At 39.5% G+C, this 14345-nt stretch overlaps 1 long non-coding RNA gene across 2 annotated transcripts; it reads right to left on the minus strand.

Moving 5' to 3' along the window:
• Window positions 1–415: 415 nt before the first annotated feature.
• Window positions 416–1688, minus strand: LOC129764187 (uncharacterized). 2 transcript variants are annotated; one of them, XR_008741079.1, is made up of 3 exons: window positions 1416–1688; window positions 1267–1332; window positions 416–1200 (listed from the first exon to the last, which is right to left on the minus strand). It is a non-coding gene; the product is annotated as an uncharacterized LOC129764187 (long non-coding RNA). The 2 variants fall into 2 exon arrangements; XR_008741078.1 differs by having other exon boundaries at window positions 1395–1685.
• Between the last annotated feature and the right edge of the window lie 12657 nt (window positions 1689–14345).

Consider the following 14345-nt stretch of genomic DNA (forward strand, 5'->3'; position numbering starts at 1 on the left):
CGGTTTGACCAACTGGTAGTAGGTAATCCAAAGGTAACAATCAAAACAGACCACAAACCTCTAATTAACGTGTTTCGTAAACCACTGTTGTCTGCACCAAAACGATTACAGCACATGTTGCTAAATTTGCAGCGATACAGGCTATATATTGAGTTCGTCACCGGAAAGGATAACGTAGTTGCTGATGCACTGTCTCGGGCACCGTTTAACGATAAAGGATTAAAAGATGAATATAAAAAGCTGAATATATACAAGATTTTCCATGATATCGAAGAGGTGGAGCTATCCAGATATCTTCACATTTCGGATAGTTGTTTGGACGAAATAAATGCGGAAACTAAACATGATTCTACGTTGCAGTTGGTTATTGGTTACATTCAGAATGGTTGGCCCAAGTCATCGGACAGGTCTTGGATGCAGTGAAAGTTTATTTTAATCATAGAAGTGAGTTATGTTTCCAGAACGGTATCGTGTTTCGTGGTGATCAGATTCTGGTGCCACACAAAATACGACGCAAACTGATTGACAAATGTCATACCAGCCATAACGGTATCGAAGCTACTCTAAAGTTAGCTAGAGCTAATTTATTTTGGCCAGGAATGAGCAGTCAAATTAAGGATGTGGTAAAGCAGTGCAATGTTTGTGCGAAATTCGCTTCTTCTCAAGTAAATCCGCCAATGTTAAGTCATCGTATTCCAGTTTATCCCTTCCAACTTGTGTCTATGGATGTCTTTTTCGGAAAATATCTTGGGCGTGACAGGAAGTTCCTAGTGACCGTCGATCATTACTCAGACTTCTTCGAGTTAGACATTCTTAAAGAAAATGAATCAGTAATCAACACTTGTAGCAAGAATTTCGCTCGTCACGGAAAACCGCAACTGATCCTAACGGATAATGGCTCCAATTTCGTAAATAAAAAGATGGCCAAATTCACATCTGATTGGGGCATCGAACATACTACATCAGCACCACATCATCAGCAAGCAAACGGTAAGTCTGAAGCCGCGGTTAAAATCGCAAAACGTTTGCTGAAGAAGACTGAAGAAACGGGTGAAGATTTGTGGTACGCGCTGCTTCACTTGAGAAACATACCGAACAAGGTCGGTTCTAGTCCGGCAGCTCGTTTATTTTCTCGGGCAACCCGATGTGGAGTTCCATCTTCTGGTGCGAATTTGTTCCCAAAAGTGGTGGAAAATGTTCCTGAGGCAATAAAGGATAATAGAAGGAAGACCAAATGGCAATATGATAAGAAAACACGACACCTACCTACTTTTCAAGTTGGTTCTCCAGTTTTTGTGCAACTGAATTAAGAGAATTCCAAACAGTGGACACCTGGAAAAATTTCAAGTCAATTAAATGAACGATCCTACATGGTAAATGTGAATGGATCAAACGTTCGTCGAAGTTTAGTACACCTGAATCCGCGTAAGGAACCCTCTACGTCGCCCGGCCGTTCTACATCGAAGCCGGGTCAATCGTTACAGCGAAAGGAAGATTATCGTAGTCACGAATAGTGATCCCCGATAATCGTTCGATTAATCGATTAATCGAATACTTCCTACAGAAATCGATTATTAATCGAACGAATACTGCATAACCAATAATCGAAGCGAACGAATAATTTACATCGATTAATCGATTCAAACCCAGAGCAAAAAAACCGTACAGCCGCTGCAGTTTTATCTTGAAAATCAATAATTATCTTTGACTCTCTCCTAAACTACTTCTTCTTCTTCTTCTTCTTTAATGGCAATAACGTTCCTAGAGGAACTTCGCCGTCTCAACGTAGTATTACTTGCGTCATTTTTATTAGTACTTAGTTGAGATTTCTATGCCAAATGACACGCCTTGCAATGCATTCTGAGTGGCAAGCTCTAGAATACGCGTGATCACAGTGCAAGTCGGAGGAAATTTCTTTGACGAAAAATTCCCCCAACCAGAACGGGAATCGAACCCGAACACCCGGCATGTTAGTTATGACGCTAACCACTCGGCCACGGGAGCACGTCCTAAACTACTAAAAGAAGTTCAATGCCGTCGATGCGAGATCGAATAAGAAACTGCTTAAAAGTATTCGATTAGTGGATGAACGATTAATTTCAAAAATCGGGGATCACTAGTCACGAAGTTGAAATTCCAAGTGCCAGATCGAATCTGCAAGCTGCTCATCAAACACTTCAGGATAACATTATTCAGCAGTCACCTTCTTCGATCGTTATTGACGAGGAAATCAATCATTCGCCGCCAAGGTCGTTGCAACCGCAGGTGTATCAAGCGCCAGTTGTGACGTCACCTGTTTGTGAATCGACAAAACAGATCCCGACAGCATCGAGTGGAACCCGACCAAAAAGAACAACACGTTTGCCAACTAAATTGCAGGATTATCAAATTGAATTAAATTAACTTTAAAGTGAGGAGGATGTTATAGTATTTCTATTTGATTATTACACTATAGTATTTGCTCACCCCTCGTTTCAAGATTTGGTTCCACGATTTTGAATAGATGATTCTTTGCTTTTTAACGAACAGAGATGTACAGTTGGTGAAAAATAAAGCTGAAGTAAACTGTTCGTATCGCGTTTTAATCGAGATAAAACAGTCAACACATACAATGAGCCTAGAAATTTTAGCTGGTATCCTTCCTCTTTCTGTGCGCTTTTTCGAGTTATCATTTCGTTTTTTGATACGTTGTGAAACACTCAATCCGATAGTCTTTGAAAAAATGCTAACCTTAGGCACTCAATCTAAGCGAATGTCGCTATATCTTGAATTTCTGACCCTGGAAAGCCCATCTGCTTTACTTGGTTTCCAGACCATTCCTTCAATTTTGTTCAATCCTTCTATTAATTTTGACTTGTCAATGAAAGTTTATGTGAGTGGTATTTCCAGTGATCTCCGCCAAATAGTCATGCCTGCAATTTTCTTGTCAAGATATAAACATATTGACTCAACCAAAATTTTTTTTACTGATGGATCTAGTCTTAATGGTTCCACAGGTTTTGGGGTATTTAATATTAACTTCTCCATATTCCGTAAGCTTAGTTTACCCTGTTCGGTGTTTGTTGCGGAATTGGCTGCAATATACACTGCATTACAACATATTCAGACATTGTCCCCTGAACATTTTTACATTTTTTCTGATAGTCTCAGCTCTTTAGAGGCACTTCGTTCGGTAAGGTCTAGATATTCTTCGTATTTCTTGTCTGGAATCCAACATCTTTTAAGTGTTTTGATAAGTAGATCATTTAATATCACTTTTGTATGGATTCCCTCTCATTGTTCGATACCAGGAAATGAAAAAGCTGATCTTCTTGCTAAGAAGGGTGCTACGGAAGGACTGTTATTTCATAGGCCAATTACTTTTGATGAATATCTCCATTTTCCTCGTGAACATGCACTTCAATGTTGGCAGACAAGTTGGAATGGTAGTGATAAAGGTCGGTGGCTGTATTCTATCATTCCTAAAGTTTCCCTCAAACCATGGTTCAAAGGATATAATTATTCTCGTGATTTCATTAGAGTAGTGTGCAGACTCATGTCTAATCATTATTCCTCGAATGCACATCTTTTTCGAATTAACATCAGTGATAGTAACCTATGTATTTGTGGTACAGGTTACCACGATATTGATCACATTGTATGGTATTGCTCTGAATTTCAAAATAAAAGGTTATCTTTAATAGAAAATTTTCGCAAAAAGGGAATGCCACTCAATGTTTCGATCCGTGACGTTCTGGCTACTCGTAATCTCGATGCAATTATGTTGATTTATTACTTCCTCAAATCCATACACTTTCAAGTATGAGTATGTGTGTATTTTTCTTTTATTTTTGATTATCGTTTACTTCTCCAACTTTTTTGGTTTTTGTTATGAATATTTTTATTATTTATCAATAATATATGGTTATTAACGTTTTCATTTTTCTTCAACTATTTTCCTCAGAACTCAAAAATACTCAGATGCACGCAAATGCTCGCAATCTTCAAGGAGGTGGTTTTCTCTATAACAAATCCTCAAGAAGAAGTCTTAAATAATATTTCATAATGAATTGTTGTTTAATTATTTATATTGTTCTATTTCTTGAAAAAATCATAGGGTTTTTATGCCTTTATGAGAAAGAACATTTGCATAGTTCTACTCACAGAGGCTTTTCCCTATACATAAACTCGGCTCATTGATGCTTAACGTTGCTGAGCCAGTTGAAAATAAATTAAATTAAAAAAAAAAAAAAAAAAAAAAACGCGGTATGACATTTGTTAATCTGACATCTCTGTCAAAAGTTATGGGGTTGCCAGATGCTTCCACTTTAAATGGCCCACCCTGTAGTACTAGACGTTTAAAACAAAGTTTTCACACTCCTGTACTCGCGCGCAAAATCATAACTCGTATTCTCGCGCAAGGTGTCACAGATTGTGCGTGTCTCTGTAATTTTGCTATCAACTTCATTCATTTCCTATAGATACAGTCGGGTAAAATAGAGCTAACGAGCAAAATTCTATTAAATTAGAATTACATAATAGGACCCAACATTTACTTTTTTCTTTATTTTAATTCAATATTTTAATATTTTTAATCTCTAATTTCTCGTTCATTGCTGTTGTTCTTCTCGTGACTATAATTTTTGAAAGAAATCTGCACAATTAATTCACATTACTCATCATAGTTTTAAAATGAAAAACAATATTTCATTAAAACTCGCACTCACAGTCTTCAAAGGCGAAATTTTCTCCAAAAATTTAGTTTTTATCGATTTTTTAAACTCTATGTCGGATGTTTCCAGCATTTTCAATTGATCATTTAATAAGTGATATGCCTGGAGAAAACATTGTTGAGATTGTTCCTAGTGAATCTTTTTGCTTTATTATAAGTTATGGTCGAACAAATCTTAAGATATTAAAATGGAAACATTAATGAAGAAATATCCACTCTAATAATTAAGGTTAGCATAAACACGTTATAAAATGATCACGGCGAAAGGTGGAGGTATATTTAATCCATGACGTTTGGAGATGACACTATCCTAGATCAGCTGACGGGCGCCTAAGAATACCTACGCGGGCGACCGGTAGACCGCGGACTACCGTTTGGCCATCCCTGCTGTAGAGCGATTCACGTTGTCATGAAGCATGATTACAATAAATATTCATCATATTCACACTATAAAAAATCAAAATTAAATTAACTCTTCCATATTAATAGATCAACAAAAAGAATATGACAATTATTCATTATTATGAAATTTATTATGAATTAGAGGCGATCTAGGTAGTTCTCACATGCAGGAACCATGCATTTTCAACCTGTTTTTGATTGTGCCCTCGAATTTCCTTTTTTGATTCAAACATTGTCAACATTTATACAGTTTTCACTACTGAAAGAAGTAAGAAAATAACGTGTTATATATAAAATTGCGCAGAAATAAATTTCTTCCAAACTCATCGCAATCAAATATTCTTTTACGATTATAACATTGTAATTTATGGAAAGAACTACAAGCCTTCTAAAAACTCATATGGCAAAATTTAAAACCATCATCACTTTCACCACAGCGCCGCCTAGGTGTAGATTTGTGCGTTAGATCGCCAATTCCCACTCCCAACATTCTCCTTTCGGAATGGAGGTACACTCATACCTCGCTATACGGCCGCTCTTTATTTATTTATTTATTCATCGTCTTCGAGAGTATCGTACAGACTGGTTATACTTATGATATATTCTTAATCCTAGCTTTAAAATAATCTTTGGTCATGTTGAAATCAAAAATTTGGCAGACATTGTTGAAGGCTCGAAGGCAGGAACTGAATGGATTATTGTAGCCATAGCATGTTCTATGTCCGGGAACAGCAATTAATGCGGAGAAACGCAGCTGACGTTGAGGAACGTTTATTGGAATATGCAGAAGAAGATCGGCACACTCGATGTTTTCACTGAGGATGTCGAATACAATCAGTCGTTGCATCTTCAGTCGCCTTGCCGTGAGCAATTCCAAGTCGATTAGACGACAACGTTCCGAATAATGGGGAAGATGGACGGGATCATTCCACGGGAGATGTCGCAATGCAAATCGAATGAAACATTTCTGTACACGCTCGATACGTACAATCTCGGAAACGTGGTATGGGGCCCAGACCGGTGCAGCGTACTCTAAGTTGCTCCTCACTAAACTACAGTACAAAGCTTTTAGTGCATATACGTCGGTGAACTGTGACGCATTCCGACGTATAAGTCCCAGGATAGAGAATGCTTTGGAGGTGATAGCTGAGATGTGATCGTGGAAACGTAGCTTTGAGTCCATGATAACACCCAAGTCACGGATAGAATGTACACGATCCAAGAAAAGAGTGTCGATCTTGTATCGGTAGTCTATCGGCTCGTAGCAACGACTAAAGGTGATCACCTTGCACTTACTTGTGTTCACACGCATGCCGTTGTCTTTGCACCACTGCGCTAGAGAATCGATATCGGCCTGCAAGCTGCAGCAGTCCGCAGCTGATTTGATGACTCGGAAAATTTTAAGGTCGTCGGCAAACAATAGTTTTCCAGAAGATATTCGTAGGCACAAGTCATTAATGAAGATTACAAATATCAATGGCCCTAGTACACTTCCTTGGGGGACTCCGGACGCTATATCGAATGTTGTGGATCGTGCTGAGTTCACCTCAACAAAAGCTTTCCTACCGGTCAGGTAAGACATCAACCAATCGGATATCCAATCAGGAAAACCCATGTGCTTCATTTTTCTCACTGTAAGAATATGCGGAACAGTATCGAAAGCCTTCGAGAAATCAATATAAACAGAGTCCACTTGATTTCTGTGTTCAACTTCACGAAAGAGCACGTTGGTGTAGCATAATAAATTGGACGTTGTGGAACGATGGGGTACAAATCCATGCTGGAACTCAGATATCATCGATTTCGCTGCAGACAGTAGCACTGTGTGGATCAGTGATTCGAGTAGCTTCCCTAGGCAACAAAGGATGGATATTCCACGGTAATTTTCAACGCGCCGCAAGCTGCCTGATTTGTAGATAGGAATCATCTTCGCAGTTTTCCATAGGCTAGGGAATGTTCTTTCCTCGAGCGACTTGTTAAAGAGTATTGTCAGAGGAAAGGCCAATGATGAAGCGCAGTTCTTCAACAGGATAGGTGCTAAGTCGTCCACTCCAGTTCCTTTCGTCGCGTCTAGTTTTTGCAATGATCTTAAAACTTCCTCGTGGGTAAAATTGAAGAATGGTAGGTGGATATGATGCGACGGTAGGTTGCGAAAACATCCAGATCCTGGTTGAGGCAGCTCAGTCTTGAACACGCTTTGGAAGAATCGTCGAAAAAGATCAGCAACTTCATCAGGTAGGTTTGCTGTTGTGTTACCGTATTCGACAACTTGTGGTACTCGATTACTCGCTCTTTGCTCTCTAACGAATTTCCAGAACGCCGTAGGGTTCCATTTCATATCAGATTGAAGTCTCTGCTGGTAGGCCCTGTAGCTGTTCTCTACAAGATCCTTATAGCATGTTTCCACGATGCGAAGAGATTCACGGTTTTCGTTTGATTTATCGATGAAGAATCGTTTGCGTGCTTTACGCAGTTTGTTTCGCAGCCTTCGCAACTCTGCAGTCCACCAAGGCTTCCTGGTGTTCCTATTAATAGAACGGTGGCGTCGGGGTACTTTTGAATGTATGATCTCAAACAGGGTATCATAAAACATATGGGTGGCGGAATCAACTGTACGATCTTGAAGAAGTACCTCCCATTCGACCAATGAAAATACGCTATTTAAAGAGTTGAAATCACATCGTCTAAAATCCAGGTCAAAGGAATCAGTTGTGGCTGAAATATGCACACAGCTCTGCATGTCTATTTGTAGTTCGAATGGTGGGTGGTGCGGATCAACGGGTAGAAGTGGTGATATCGGCGGCTGGCCTTCAAAATTATCGGGAGCGTTTGTGAAAACCAAATCAAGTAGTCTGCCATTGATGTTTGGAATAGAGTTGATTTGTACGAGGCCATAGGATGAGATGGATTCAGTTAGCACGAGTTCTGGATCGCTAGAAGCATTCACAGGCAAGTATCCGTTGACATCCTCATCAAAACCCCATTGCAGATGCGGAAGATTATAATCGCCGAGCAATAAAACGATATCGTTAGCCGAAGATCGGTCCGTCAAGGACTGAACAGCGAAAGTGTGGTTGGAATACAACGCCGTCTCAGAGTTTGGTCGAAAGTAAATGCCGAGGAGGTACAAATATCGGTTGGATAGTTTCACACAAACTACCATTTGCTCAAGCGTACTACAATGAGGTATCGAAACCTCGGTACAGTGCAGTGTGGCTTTCACTGCGACAAGCACTCCGCCACCTCTTGTGAGGCTACTGGTTGCTTCACTACGGTCACAACGAAAAAGTGAATAATCGGATGATAATTCAGCGTCGCATATATCGGACCGGAGCCATGTTTCAGTAAGAATGACAACATCATAATGACTGCTCGACAATCCTAGCTGTAAGCGTGAAGTTTTAGTGCGAAGGCCTCTGACATTTTGGTAGTAAATGGAGAGAAAGTGTTGCTTTGGCGAGAGACTATCACAATCACCACAGTCAGTAACCGGAAGCACAGGATGATGAGCTACAGGATCGTTCCGCTGTGTCGATGCGTTTGTCGGACGCTGGTGGCCCGAAGATGGCGATGAGCTAGAAGTGTTTCGCATTTCAGGCAGCGCATTGTTCGGAATGAAGGTGTACTTGCCTGCATTTATGGGTTGGATGCCAGCTGCCCCTGCATTTCGCTATAATGGTCCTCTTCAATTAAGGCATGTTTTCGATTTGCGGTCTAAAATGTATCGCTGTAACGGCAAAAAAGCTATTTTCGAAGTCGATACACAACTGATTCTTTATACGGCTGGATGTAAAGCCATGGTAAGAGAAATGTACCAGCAAATGGGCTGAAAGTTACTATAAAGTGCGTTACACATACAGCGTCACCGTCACCGTCCCGTCAACTATTCTCTTAGATTTATTTTACCGACGTCACAGTTGCCGGTGATTGGGTATGTGAATGCTATCATACGATTTCCATGCTATCAATACGATTTCCATGGGACATTCCATTCCTTTAGAGCCCCCACAGACTGCAGACTGATTTGTCGGCTGATGGTTCGATCGTCTTCGTAATCAGTACGGAAAGGTATGCATGTGCGCACATTACGCCGATTCAGTTGGGTCGGTTTTTGCACCAGAAGGCCGACCCGACCAAACTGTTGGTTATCAGAAAGTCGAATGGGAGAAATGAGAGCTGTAGGCAATAAAAAGAGAGAGTAACGGGTGTTAAATAAAAAATGAGATTTTTTTCAATCACATATAAAAAATTGTTTTTTTTCATTGATTCCAGTATTTTTTATTAATAACATAATGTATTTTCTTCAAAAAAATGTCAGTGAATGTTTGAGTAAGGGCCGTGGTCTGCTGTTCGACGCAACTTTGTCGCGATGCACTAACAAGAACGTTGTACGGCACTTACGTCCATTTTCCGGATACAATTCCGGATTCTTGTAGTCAGTTGCTTCGTGTCCTTGGCCCTCCAATTGTTTTTATACACTAGGGCACTGAGTGAGCCAAAGAAATCCTCTATTGGGCGGCACGGAGGCAAGCTTGTTGGGTTACGATCTTTCGGCACGAACGGTATCTTTTTCTCCTCAAGATACGCCAGCGTCTCCTTGGCGTAATGGGAAGACGCCTTGTCCGGCCAGAAGACGTACTTCCCATCCGCGTGATGCTCGTTCAGGAACGGCAGCAGGATTTTATCGAGGCACTCCTCTCCATGGATTTGTTGGTTGATTGCCAGATCGCTCGGCTCAAACCAAGGCTTTGAAATTCCCTGGTCGGAAATGGCGATGTACAACATAACCTTTTTTTCAAACTTGTGCTTGAACTTGTATTTCACTTCAGGCGGTGTAGATGACTTGTCGCTGGAGTAGTAATTATCATTTCCTGGAATATGCGTTTTGGACAGCGGAAAATAGCTTCCGTCGTCCAGAACGAAAGACGTCCCGCGGTATTTTTTGGTCATCCACCCACACTGTGATTTAACCGTCTCAATCTGCTCCTCCGTGTACTCCGGTGACCTCGTCTTCTTCCTGCAGACGATTCCTTCCATCTTGAGGGTCCGATGGATCAATACGTGTCAATACATATTTCCGACCGGCGTCACGCAGGCTGGTTGCGTCCTTGTTGTCAAACAGCTTCTTTAACGATGTCTTCCTCTGCTTCGTCATTATCGTCACCGGACGACCACTTCCGACCTTCCGCTCTACGTTCAGGGAACCCAGGATACGATATACCGTACTGACAGGTACATTTTCCTTCATTAAAATGTGCCACCGTGAACTTTCTTCCTTGCTGGAAATGCGTTTCGTAGAACCGTACAATGCGTTCGCGGAGCACGTGCTGTTTCGACGCCATCTTTGCTTTGACTAAATTCAAACTAGCAAAACCAAACACGCCATCTGTTTCTAGGGAGCCCAAAGAGAAATTTTCTTGGAGAAAGAAAATTTTACGCTCTGTATTTGAGTTACTGAAAGGTATTGAAAAAATTCTCATTTTTTATTTAACACCCGTTAAATGAGAGAACTACTTTCGCTAACGAACATGCTAGAGGAAAAGACAAGTTCAAACGTGAAACAGTGGTTGCTAAAGAATATTTTTGTTATGTTTAAAAGTTAGATTTCAAAACTTAAATTGTTCGCTTAGTCAATATTATTGGGCAGGTAAACTCGGAGAAGTGAAAAACGCGGATTTACACGAGAATAAGCGAGAAAATTTATTTCGTACAAATGTACAGTTAGGTTTTACACTCATGGTTACTGCAAATTAAGTTTAACAGTCGCACACTCTGTGCCGAATACACACTGATGTGTAAATAGACAAACGCTTCGAAAATTATTTTTGTTATTTTTGTTAAGAGCAATTGAATTTCATCTCAATTAATCACGTAAGAACACCGAATGTGTAAATAGTTGGAAAATTTCACTGTGGAAGTTATATTTTAATAAATATATTTTTTGTAGTTTAAAGCTGCGCTAAACCTACATATATAGTGTTTATGGGCTGCTAAGAACCCGGTTTCCGATTTCAAAATCATCGTTTTTCGCCCCAACACTATTTGTTTCATTGTGATTTTGGAATTATTGGATAAATTACATTATTAAACTCATTTGGAATTTTGTGACCCTGAAAAAGAACGTTTAATTTCATTGTTAGGTATTGTCTGCCATTGAAGAAGAAGAAGAGGTATTGTCTGTTCACTCCATTAATGGTACAATCGAGTGATGATGGTAGAAGAATGGTGATTAGTCGTTGGATAGTGCGTATCACAATAAAAAATGCCGACATGGATTGAAATATGTTGCGCTATGTAGCTCTAAATGAGATGGCTCCTGCGTTCTGTATGAATAAAATAATGAAAAGTATGTATGGATGGCGAATGAATAGATTCTTCAATCATAAAGTCAATTCAAACCAACGTAACATGAAGCCAAATACGCCAACGCGAATTACAACAACGTGATGATTCTTCGCCAGAACATAACTTTTTCCGAATTTTCTGTCACTTTCCTTTTTTTTGCCGTATTTCGCCGTATTCTATTAGGCTAATGGCGCAGATCCTAGGTAGTGCGGTCTGAATGAACCCTTACTGAACCCTTATACGGAACTACTATGTCGTCTTCGCAAAAATCGACCCAGCGCGTCTGTAAAAACTTAAAACAATATATTTTGCGCACGTAATCACTGTGGTTACACTGGACAGCAAAGTGTTAATGAATGACTCAAAAAATAGGTCTAGCGTCATGTGTATTGATATAAACTAAATATAAATACTATTTATGTATTAAAACTATGGAAGAATGTCAAACGGTGAGTAAAATATCTTCGATGTGATGAATAGATCCTCTCATTTTTTCAGAAACCTGTGAAATATTGTAATATCCAAAAAGTCTGCAACAAAAATAAAAAGTATTTAACAGATATGTCTGTAAATTTACAAACATATCTGTAAATCTGGCATCTCTGGTGGTCTGAGGAATTATTGCAAGAAATCGCTTGAAAAAATGCATGAATTTGCTTGAATATAAAGTTGATTGAGTCCGCACCACTTAGATACGAACCAGCCCAAGAGTCTGAAAGTATCTGAAATAAAGATTTAAAAAACACCTTACTACGATATCAACATACCTAATAAAAACCCAAAGCCGACACTTTTTGAAAAATGCTTTTTTTCACATACTTTTCAGATATTTCTCCGGAGATCGTTAAAGAAAATGGTTATGAAAGATAAGAAAAGGAGGGCGTCACTATTAGAATAATGTATTTGTACAAAAATCAAGGAAAATATTTTTATTTCGATGCTTTTGCATTTGGTGAAAATTTAAAAAAGCTATGCAGAGTACTAACAGTATGTGCTGGGAAAATTTGCCGCAAATCGGAAAAAAAGTAGCTTCTGGGACGCCATTAAGTTCGCCTTTTCTGCATCCATCAACCCTAGGACCGACGTTGGGCTCAACGTGTTAATAAAATGTTATTTTTCCTAAGATAAGCAATTGAATAACTGTAAAATGTCAAGCGCTACCTAAACGCCCTAACTGCCCCGTTCCTATTGGCCCGATTTACGGTTTCTCCAACAAAGCCATCCAAACCAAGGTGCCTGGCGAAATTGGCATTGCAAATACAGACAAGTTGGGGGAACTTGGCCTCCCGTATAGATATGAATTTGCTTTCAAAAGATACCTTATTCGAACGGACATCATATTCCAATTTTGTATTATTTGTAGTTTGTTGCTATTCCCTATTACACGTTTTTATTGTTTATTAGTAATGATTTGTTACGATTACTGTTTTAATGATTTGCCCTTCACAATTCGCTTCAAATATGTATTTTTATGCTTCCGTGGCCGAGTGGTTAGTGCCCCACATTATCATGCCGAGGGTTTGAGTTCGGTTCCCGTTCTAGCCGGGGTGTTTTTCGTCGAAGAAATTTCTTGTACTGCACTTGCACTAAGGTCACGCGTATTCTAGAGCTTGCCACTACAGAATACATTCAAGGCGTGTCATTTGGCATAGAATTTTCAACTAATTACTACTAATAAAAATGACGCAATACCTACGTTGTGAAGGGTAAAGTTCCACTGGAAACTTTAGTACCATTTAATTACATGGATTTTCGTTGCGTTTATGAAATGAATCTAGATTGAGATGCGTTCCTTCAAATCCTATCAGGTTGTGCAAATGTTGCAATCTTGGATTGCAGAATACAATATTTGATCTCGTTTGGTATGCGATATGTCAAATCCGATCGTGAATATGAGTTTATATGTAGACCATACATTGTAACGTTTTTCGTGCTCATGTTTCACCAGGTACTCATGAGCGGTTTTAGACACCTGCAACGAATCAACTAATTCATGTGTTGTGTACCGAGGATTAAATTTGATAAATGGCACAATTTAACTGCTATCAGTAGCATGAACTTTCCAGACAACCCACTAGAAGCGTATTACAAAAATTATCGGTTAGCAATAAAGAAAAACATCCTTGTAAGAAACATATCTCTAGTGATACGGCCCGTGCACCCATGGAAGAATTAGTGGTTCATTTCAATTTTCGGAAAACCTTGGGAGCTCTCGAAAAATAAAAATGGAGCAGTTTTGTCATCAAGAGCGGAAGTTGAATCGAAATCCGTACATAAGTCGTGATTTTGAATACTACAAAAATTCGAACATTCTTTGTGTCTTTACCCGACGGAATTCATGGTCCTCTAGTATAGATTGGAATGAATTGGTCTCAGGGAAGAAGTTCAGTCATATGAGAAATTATGGATGTTCGACCGGGCAGCACTCTCAGGCAACTCAGTCGTTTTATTGATGAATCTTTACTTTTTATTTTATAGTTCTCATTTATAGTTTAAAGAATCCTGTGAATACAGGGCAGATCTCATTCAATTGACTATTAACATGAATGTTTTACTTTGAAAAATATTTTACGTTTCCACGTGGACATTATCTAACTCCCTCCCCTCTCACCGTGGACATTTCCGTAACCCCAACTCTCCACAAAGTTGTCCACGTGCTATGGGGACAGCCCCTTTTTCGAGAGGAATTCATTCCACGCGTTTTCACTTGTTTATAGCGAATTCGTTTTTGTTCAGTTTCAACCCCAGTGCCAAACTAACTGTTGTCAAAAATGTTTTTTTATTCGCTCAGTTTCAGCCTACTGTCGCACTAGGTTCGCCCCGAAAACTGTTAGTTTCGCACTGAGCTGTTTCACGGGTTGGCACTCGGGTTCACCAATACAACTAT

This window comes from Toxorhynchites rutilus, chromosome 2, assembly GCF_029784135.1.
Source record: "Toxorhynchites rutilus septentrionalis strain SRP chromosome 2, ASM2978413v1, whole genome shotgun sequence".
In the NCBI taxonomy this organism is placed as follows: Eukaryota; Metazoa; Arthropoda; class Insecta; order Diptera; family Culicidae; genus Toxorhynchites; species Toxorhynchites rutilus.